Source organism: Schistocerca cancellata, unplaced genomic scaffold, assembly GCF_023864275.1.
Source record: "Schistocerca cancellata isolate TAMUIC-IGC-003103 unplaced genomic scaffold, iqSchCanc2.1 HiC_scaffold_1093, whole genome shotgun sequence".
NCBI classification, from domain to species: Eukaryota; Metazoa; Arthropoda; class Insecta; order Orthoptera; family Acrididae; genus Schistocerca; species Schistocerca cancellata.
The window spans coordinates 894754-904197 of NW_026047092.1; positions in this window are offsets into that span (position 1 = coordinate 894754).

Genomic DNA, 9444 nt, shown 5'->3' on the forward strand with positions numbered 1-9444 from the left:
CCTCGGGCACCTAATGGCCGTTCTGCTGTGAGTCAAAGACTTTCGAATCGGACGAAAAACTGATAGTGAATTGTAACATTCAGGGCCACCTAATGACGATAGACCACGCAAATTGCGTCCCGATTCAATACATCGTCCTCCAGCCGAGTTGACTCCATGGGTCTATTGCTGCCTCGGGCACCTTATGGCCATTCTGCTGTGAATCTAGATTATCGAATGTGACGAAAAACTGATAGTGAATTGTAACGTTCAGGGCCACCTAATGACGATGGATCACTCAAATTGCGCCCCGATTCAATACATCGTCCCCAGCCGACTTGACTCCATGGGACTATTGCTGCCTCGGGCACCTTATGGCCGTTCTGCTGTCAGTCTAGATTATCGAATGGGACGAAATACTGATAGTGAATTGTAACGTTCAGGGCCTCCTAATGACGATGGATCACTCAAATTGTGTCCCGATTCAATACATCGTCCTCCAGCCGACTTGACTCCATGGGTCTATTGCTGCCTCGGGCACCTTATGGCCGTTCTGCTGTGAGTCTAGATTATCGAATGGGACGAAAAACTGATAGTGAATTGTAACGTTCAGGACCTCCTAATGACGATGGATCACTCAAATTGCGTCCCGATTCAATACATCGTCCTCCAGCAGACTTGTCTCCATGGGTCGATTGCTGCCTCGGGCACCTAATGGCCGTTCTGCTGTGAGTCAAAGATTTTCGAATCGGACGAAAAACTGATAGTGAATTGTAACGTTCAGGGCCACCTAATAACGATGGATCACTCAAATTGCGTCCCGATTCAATACATCGTCCTCCAGCCGACTTGACTCCATGGGTCTATTGCTGCCTCGGGCACCTTACGGCCGTTCTGCAGTGAGTCTAGATTATCGAATGGGACGAAAAACTGATAGTGAATTGTAACGTTGAGGGCCTCCTAATGACGATGGATCACTCAAATTGCGTCCCGATTCAATACATCGTCCTCCAGCAGACTTGTCTCCATGGGTCGATTGCTGCCTCGGGCACCTAATGGCCGTTCTGCTGTGAGTCAAAGATTTTCGAATCGGACGAAAAACTGATAGTGAATTGTAACGTTCAGGGCCACCTAATGACGATGGATCACTCAAATTGCGTCCCGATTCAATACATCGTCCTCCAGCAGACTTGTCTCCATGGGTCGATTGCTGCCTCGGGCACCTTACGGCCGTTCTGCTGTGAGTCAAAGATTTTCGAATCGGACGAAAAAGTGATAGTGATTTGTATCATTCAGGGCCACCTAATGACGATGGATCACTCAAATTGCGTCCCGATTCAAGACATCGTCCCCAGCCGACTTGACTCCATGGGTCTATTGCTGCCTCGGGCACCTTATGGCAGGCCTGCTGTGACTCAAAGATTTTCGAATCGGACGAAAAACTGATAGTGAATTGTAACATTCACGGCCACCTAATGACGATGGATCACGCAAATTGCGTCCCGATTCAATACATTATCCTCCAGCCGAGTTGACTCCATGGGTCTATTGCTGCCTCGGCACCTTATTGCCGTTCTGCTGTGAATCTAGATTATCGAATGGGACGAAAAACTGATAGTGAATTGTAACGTTCAGGGCCACCTAATGACGATGGATCACTCAAATTGCGTCCCGATTCAATACATCGTCCCCAGCCGACTTGTCTCCATGGGTCTATTGCTGCCTCGGGCACCTTATGGCCGTACTGCTGTGAGTCTAGATTATCGAATGGGACGAAAAACTGATAGTGAATTGTAACGTTCAGGGCCAGCTAATGCCGATGGATCACTCAAATTGCGTCCTGATTCAATACATCGTCCTCCAGCAGACTTGACTTCAAGGGTCTATTGCTGCCTCGGGCACCTTATGGCCGTTCTGCTGTGAGTCAAAGATTTTCGAATCGGACGAAAAACTGATAGTGAATTGTAACTTTCAGGGCCACCTAATGACGATGGATCACTCAAATTGCGTCCCGATTCAATACATCGTCCTCCAGCAGACTTGTCTCCATGGGTCGATTGCTGCCTCGGGCACCTGATGGCCGTTCTGCTGTGAGTCAAAGATTTTCGAATCGGACGAAAAACTGATAGTGATTTGTAACATTCAGGGCCACCTCATGACGATGGACCACACAAATTACGTCCCGATTCAGTACATCGTCCACTAGCCGACTTGACTCCATGGGACTATTGCTGCCTCGGGCACCTTATGGCCGTTCTGCTGTGAGTCTAGATTATAGAATGGGATGAAAAGTTGATAGTGAATTGTAACGTTCAGGGCCACCTAATGACGATGGATCACTCAAATTGCGTCCCGATTTAATACATCGTCCTCCAGCAGTCTTGTCTCCATGGGTCTATTGCTGCCTCGGGCACCTTATGGCAGGCCTGCTGTGACTCAAAGATTTTCGAATCGGACGAAAAACTGATAGTGAATTGTAACGTTCAGGGCCTCCTAATGACGATGGATCACTCAAATTGCGTCCGTCCTCCAGCCGACTTGACTCCATGGCACTATTGCTGCCTCGGGCACCTTATGGTCGTTCTGCTGTGAGTCTAGATTATAGAATGGGATGAAAAACTGATAGTGAATTGTAACGTTCAGGGCCACCTAATGACGATGAATCACTCAAATTGCGTCCCGATTCAATACATCGTCCTCCAGCAGACTTGTCTCCATGGGTCTATTGCTGCCTCGGGCACCTTATGGCAGGCCTGCTGTGACTCAAAGATTTTCGAATCGGACGAAAAACTGATAGTGAATTGTAACGTTCACCTGATGGCCGTTCTGCTGTGAGTCAAAGATTTTCGAATCGGACGAAAAACTGATAGTGAATTGTAACATTCAGGGCCACCTAATAACGATGGACCACGCAAATTGCGTCCCGATTCAATACATCGTCCTCCAGCCGAGTTGACTCCATGGGTCTATTGCTGCCTCGGGCACCTTATGGCTGTGAATCTAGATTATCGAATGGGACGAAAAACTGATAGTGAATTGTAACGTTCAGGGCCACCTAATGACGATGGATCACTCAAATTGCGTCCCGATTCAATACATCGTCCTCCAGCCGACTTGACTCCATGGGTCTATTGCTGCCTCGGGCACCTTATGGCCGTTCTGCTGTGAGTCTAGATTATCGAATGGGACGAAAAACTGATAGTGAATTGTAACGTTCAGGGCCTCCTAATGACGATGGATCACTCAAATTGCGTCCCGATTCAATACATCGTCCTCCAGCAGACTTGTCTCCATGGGTCGATTGCTGCCTCGGACACCTAATGGCCGTTCTGCTGTGAGTCAAAGACTTTCGAATCGGACGAAAAACTGATAGTGAATTGTAACATTCAGGGCCACCTAATGACGTTAGACCACGCAAATTGCGTCCCGATTCAATACATCGTCCTCCAGCCGAGTTGACTCCATGGGTCTATTGCTGCCTCGGGCACCTTATGGCCATTCTGCTGTGAATCTAGATTATCGAATGGGACGAAAAACTGATAGTGAATTGTAACGTTCAGGGCCACCTAATGACGATGGATCACTCAAATTGCGCCCCGATTCAATACATCGTCCCCAGCCGACTTGACTCCATGGGACTATTGCTGCCTCGGGCACCTTATGCCCGTTCTGCTGTGAGTCTAGATTATCGAATGGGACGAAAAACTGATAGTGAATTGTAACGTTCAGGGCCTCCTAATGACGATGGATCACTCAAATTGCGACCCGATTCAATACATCGTCCTCCAGCAGACTTGTCTTCATGGGTCTATTGCTGCCTCGGGCACCTAATGGCCGTTCTGCTGTGAGTCAAAGATTTTCGAATCGGACGAAAAACTGATAGTGAATTGTAACATTCAGGGCCACCTAATGACGATGGACCACGCAAATTGCGTCCCGATTCAATACATCGTCCTCCAGCCGAGTTGACTCCATGGGTCTATTGCTGCCTCTGGCACCTTATGGCCGTTCTGCTGTGAATCTAGATTATCGAATGGGACGAAAAACTGATAGTGAATTGTAACGTTCAGGGCCACCTAATGACGATGGATCACTCAAATTGCGTCCCGATTCAATACATCGTCCTCCAGCAGTCTTGTCTCCATGGGTCTATTGCTGCCTCGGGCACCTTATGGCAGGCCTGCTGTGACTCAAAGATTTTCGAATCGGACGAAAAACTGATAGTGAATTGTAACGTTCAGGGCCTCCTAATGACGATGGATCACTCAAATTGCGTGCCGATTCAATACTCCGTCCTCCAGCCGACTTGACTCCATGGGACTATTGCTGCCTCGGGCACCTTATGGCAGGCCTGCTGTGAGTCTAGATTATCGAATGGGACGAAAAACTGATAGTGAATTGTAACGTTCAGGGCCTCCTAATGACGATGGATCACTCAAATTGCGTCCCGATTCAATACATCGTCCTCCAGCAGACTTGTCTCCATGGGTCGATTGCTGCCTCGGGCACCTAATGGCCGTTCTGCTGTGAGTAAAAGATTTTCGAATCGGACGAAAAACTGATAGTGAATTGTAACATTCAGGGCCACCTAATGACGATGGACCACGCAAATTGCGTCCCGATTCAATACATCGTCCTTTAGCCGAGTTGACTCCATGGGTCTATTGCTGCCTCGGGCACCTTATGGCCGTTCTGCTGTGAATCTAGATTATCGAATGGGACGAAAAACTGATAGTGAATTGTAACGTTCAGGGCCTCCTAATGACGATGGATCACTCAAATTGCTTCCCGATTCAATACATCGTCCTCCAGCAGACTTGTCTCCATGGGTCGATTGCTGCCTCGGGCACCTAATGGCCGTTCTGCTGTAAGTCAAAGATTTTCGAATCGGACGAAAAACTGATAGTGAATTGTAACATTCAGGGCCACCTAATGACGATGGACCACCCAAATTGCGTCCCGATTCAATACATCGTCCTCCAGCCGAGTTGACTCCATGGGTCTATTGCTGCCTCGGGCACCTTATGGCCGTTCTGCTGTGAATCTAGATTATCGAATGGGACGAAAAACTGATAGTGAATTGTAACGTTCAGGGCCACCTAATGACGATGGATCACTCAAATTGCGTCCCGATTCAATACATCGTCCTCCAGCAGACTTGTCTCCATGGGTCTATTGCTGCCTCGGGCACCTTATGGCAGGCCTGCTGTGACTCAAAGATTTTCGAATCGCACGAAAAACTGATAGTGAATTGTAACGTTCAGGTCCTCCTAATGACGATGGATCACTCAAATTGCGTCCCGATTCAATACATCTTCCTCCAGCCGACTTCACTCCATGGGTCTATTGCTGCCTCGGGCACCTTATTGCCGTTCTGCTGTGAGTCTAGATTATCGAATGGGACGAAAAACTGATAGTGAATTGTAACGTTCAGGGCCTCCTAATGACGATGGATCACTCTCATTGCGTCCCGATTCAATACATCGTCCTCCAGCAGACTTGTCTCCATGGGTCGATTGCTGCCTCGGGCACCTAATTGCCGTCCTGCTGTGAGTCAAAGATTTTTGAATCGGACGAAAAACTGATAGTGAATTGTAACATTCAGGGCCACCTAATAACGATGGACCACGCAAATTGCGTCCCGATTCAATACATCGTCCTCCAGCCGAGTTGACTCCATGGGTCTATTGCTGCCTCGGGCACCTTATGGCTGTGAATCTAGATGATCGAATGGGCCACCTAATGACGATGGATCACTCAAATTGCGTCCCGATTCAATACATCGTCCTCCAGCCGACTTGACTCCATGGGTCTATTGCTGCCTCGGGCACCTTATGGCCGTTCTGCTGTCAGTTTAGATTATCGAATGGGATGAAAAACTGATAGTGAATTGTTACGTTCAGGGCCTCCTAATGAAGATGGATCACTCAAATTGCGTCCCGATTCAATACATCGTCCTCCAGCCGACTTGACTCCATGAGTCTATTGCTGCCTCGGGCACCTTATGGCCGTTCTGCTGTGAGTCTAGATTATCTAATGGGACGAAAAACTGATAGTGAATTGTAACGTTCAGGGCCTCCTAATGACAATGGATCACTCAAATTGCGTCCCGATTCAATACATCGTCCTCCAGCAGACTTGTCTCCATGGGTCGATTGCTGCCTCGGGCACCTAATGGCCGTTCTGCTGTGAGTCAAAGACTTTCGAATCGGACGAAAAACTGATAGTGAATTGTAACATTCAGGGCCACCTAATGACGATAGACCACGCAAATTGCGTCCCGATTCAATACATCGTCCTCCAGCCGAGTTGACTCCATGGGTCCAATGCTGCCTCGGGCACCTTATGGCCATTCTGCTGTGAATCTAGATTATCGAATGGGACGAAAAACTGATAGTGAATTGTAACGTTCAGGGCCACCTAATGACGATGGATCACTCAAATTGCGCCCCGATTCAATACATCGTCCCCAGCCGACTTGACTCCATGGGACTATTGCTGCCTCGGGCACCTTATGGCCGTTCTGCTGTCAGTCTAGATTATCGAATGGGACGAAATACTGATAGTGAATTGTAACGTTCAGGGCCTCCTAATGACGATGGATCACTCAAATTGTGTCCCGATTCAATACATCGTCCTCCAGCCGACTTGACTCCATGGGTCTATTGCTGCCTCGGGCACCTTATGGCCGTTCTGCTGTGAGTCTAGATTATCGAATGGGACGAAAAACTGATAGTGAATTGTAACGTTCAGGACCTCCTAATGACGATGGATCACTCAAATTGCGTCCCGATTCAATACATCGTCCTCCAGCAGACTTGTCTCCATGGGTCGATTGCTGCCTCGGGCACCTAATGGCCGTTCTGCTGTGAGTCAAAGATTTTCGAATCGGACGAAAAACTGATAGTGAATTGTAACGTTCAGGGCCACCTAATAACGATGGATCACTCAAATTGCGTCCCGATTCAATACATCGTCCTCCAGCCGACTTGACTCCATGGGTCTATTGCTGCCTCGGGCACCTTACGGCCGTTCTGCAGTGAGTCTAGATTATCGAATGGGACGAAAAACTGATAGTCAATTGTAACGTTCAGGGCCTCCTAATGACGATGGATCACTCAGATTGCGTCCCGATTCAATACATCGTCCTCCAGCAGACTTGTCTCCATGGGTCGATTGCTGCCTCGGCACCTAATGGCCGTTCTGCTGTGAGTCAAAGATTTTCGAATCGGACGAAAAACTGATAGTGAATTGTAACGTTCAGGGCCACCTAATGACGATGGATCACTCAAATTGCGTCCCGATTCAATACATCGTCCTCCAGCAGACTTGTCTCCATGGGTCGATTGCTGCCTCGGGCACCTTACGGCCGTTCTGCTGTGAGTCAAAGATTTTCGAATCGGACGAAAAAGTGATAGTGATTTGTATCATTCAGGGCCACCTAATGACGATGGATCACTCAAATTGCGTCCCTATTCAAGACATCGACCCCAGCCGACTTGACTCCATGGGTCTATTGCTGCCTCGGGCACCTTATGGCAGGCCTGCTGTGACTCAAAGATTTTCGAATCGGACGAAAAACTGATAGTGAATTGTAACATTCACGGCCACCTAATGACGATGGATCACGCAAATTGCGTCCCGATTCAATACATTATCCTCCAGCCGAGTTGACTCCATGGGTCTATTGCTGCCTCGGCACCTTATGGCCGTTCTGCTGTGAATCTAGATTATCGAATGGGACGAAAAACTGATAGTGAATTGTAACGTTCAGGGCCACCTAATGACGATGGATCACTCAAATTGCGTCCCGATTCAATACATCGTCCCCAGCCGACTTGTCTCCATGGGTCTATTGCTGCCTCGGGCACCTTATGGCCGTACTGCTGTGAGTCTAGATTATCGAATGGGACGAAAAACTGATAGTGAATTGTAACGTTCAGGGCCACCTAATGCCGATGGATCACTCAAATTGCGTCCTGATTCAATACATCGTCCTCCAGCAGACTTGACTTCAAGGGTCTATTGCTGCCTCGGGCACCTTATGGCCGTTCTGCTGTGTGTCAAAGATTTTCGAATCGGACGAAAAACTGATAGTGAATTGTAACTTTCAGGGCCACCTAATGACGATGGATCACTCAAATTGCGTCCCGATTCAATACATCGTCCTCCAGCAGACTTGTCTCCATGGGTCGATTGCTGCCTCGGGCACCTGATGGCCGTTCTGCTGTGAGTCAAAGATTTTCGAATCGGACGAAAAACTGATAGTGATTTGTAACATTCAGGGCCACCTCATGACGATGGACCACACAAATTACGTCCCGATTCAGTACATCGTCCACTAGCCGACTTGACTCCATGGGACTATTGCTGCCTCGGGCACCTTATAGCCGTTCTGCTGTGAGTCTAGATTATAGAATGGGATGAAAAATTGATAGTGAATTGTAACGTTCAGGGCCACCTAATGACGATGGATCACCCAAATTGCGTCCCGATTCAATACATCGTCCTCCAGCAGTCTTGTCTCCATGGGTCTATTGCTGCCTCGGGAACCTTATGGCAGGCCTGCTGTGACTCAAAGATTTTCGAATCGGACGAAAAACTGATAGTGAATTGTAGCGTTCAGGGCCTCACTCAAATTGCGTCCGTCCTCCAGCCGACTTGACTCCATGGCACTATTGCTGCCTCGGGCACCTTATGGCCGTTCTGCTGTGAGTCTAGATTTTCGAATCGGACGAAAAACTGATAGTGAATTGTAACGTTCAGGGCCTCCTAATGACGATGGATCACTCAAATTGCGTCCCGATTCAATACATCGTCCTCCAGCCGACTTGACTCCATGGGTCTATTGCTGCCTCGGGCACCTTATGGCCGTTCTGCTGTGAGTCTAGATTATCGAATGGGACGAAAAACTGATAGTGAATTGTAACGTTCAGGGCCTCCTAATGACGATGGATCACTCTCATTGCGTCCCGATTCAATACATCGTCCTCCAGCAGACTTGTCTCCATGGGTCGATTGCTGCCTCGGGCACCTAACGGCCGTCCTGCTGTGAGTCAAAGATTTTCGAATCGGACGAAAAACTGATAGTGAATTGTAACATTCAGGGCCACCTAATAACGATGGACCACGCAAATTGCGTCCCGATTCAATACATCGTCCTCCAGCCGAGTTGACTCCATGGGTCTATTGCTGCCTCGGGCACCTTATGGCTGTGAATCTAGATTATCGAATGGGACGAAAAACTGATAGTGAATTGTAACGTTCAGGGCCACCTAATGACGATGGATCACTCAAATTGCGTCCCGATTCAATACATCGTCCTCCAGCCGACTTGACTCCATGGGTCTATTGCTGCCTCGGGCACCTTATGGCCGTTCTGCTGTGAGTCTAGATTATCGAATGGGACGAAAAACTGATAGTGAATTGTAACGTTCAGGGCCTCCTAATGAAGATGGATCACTC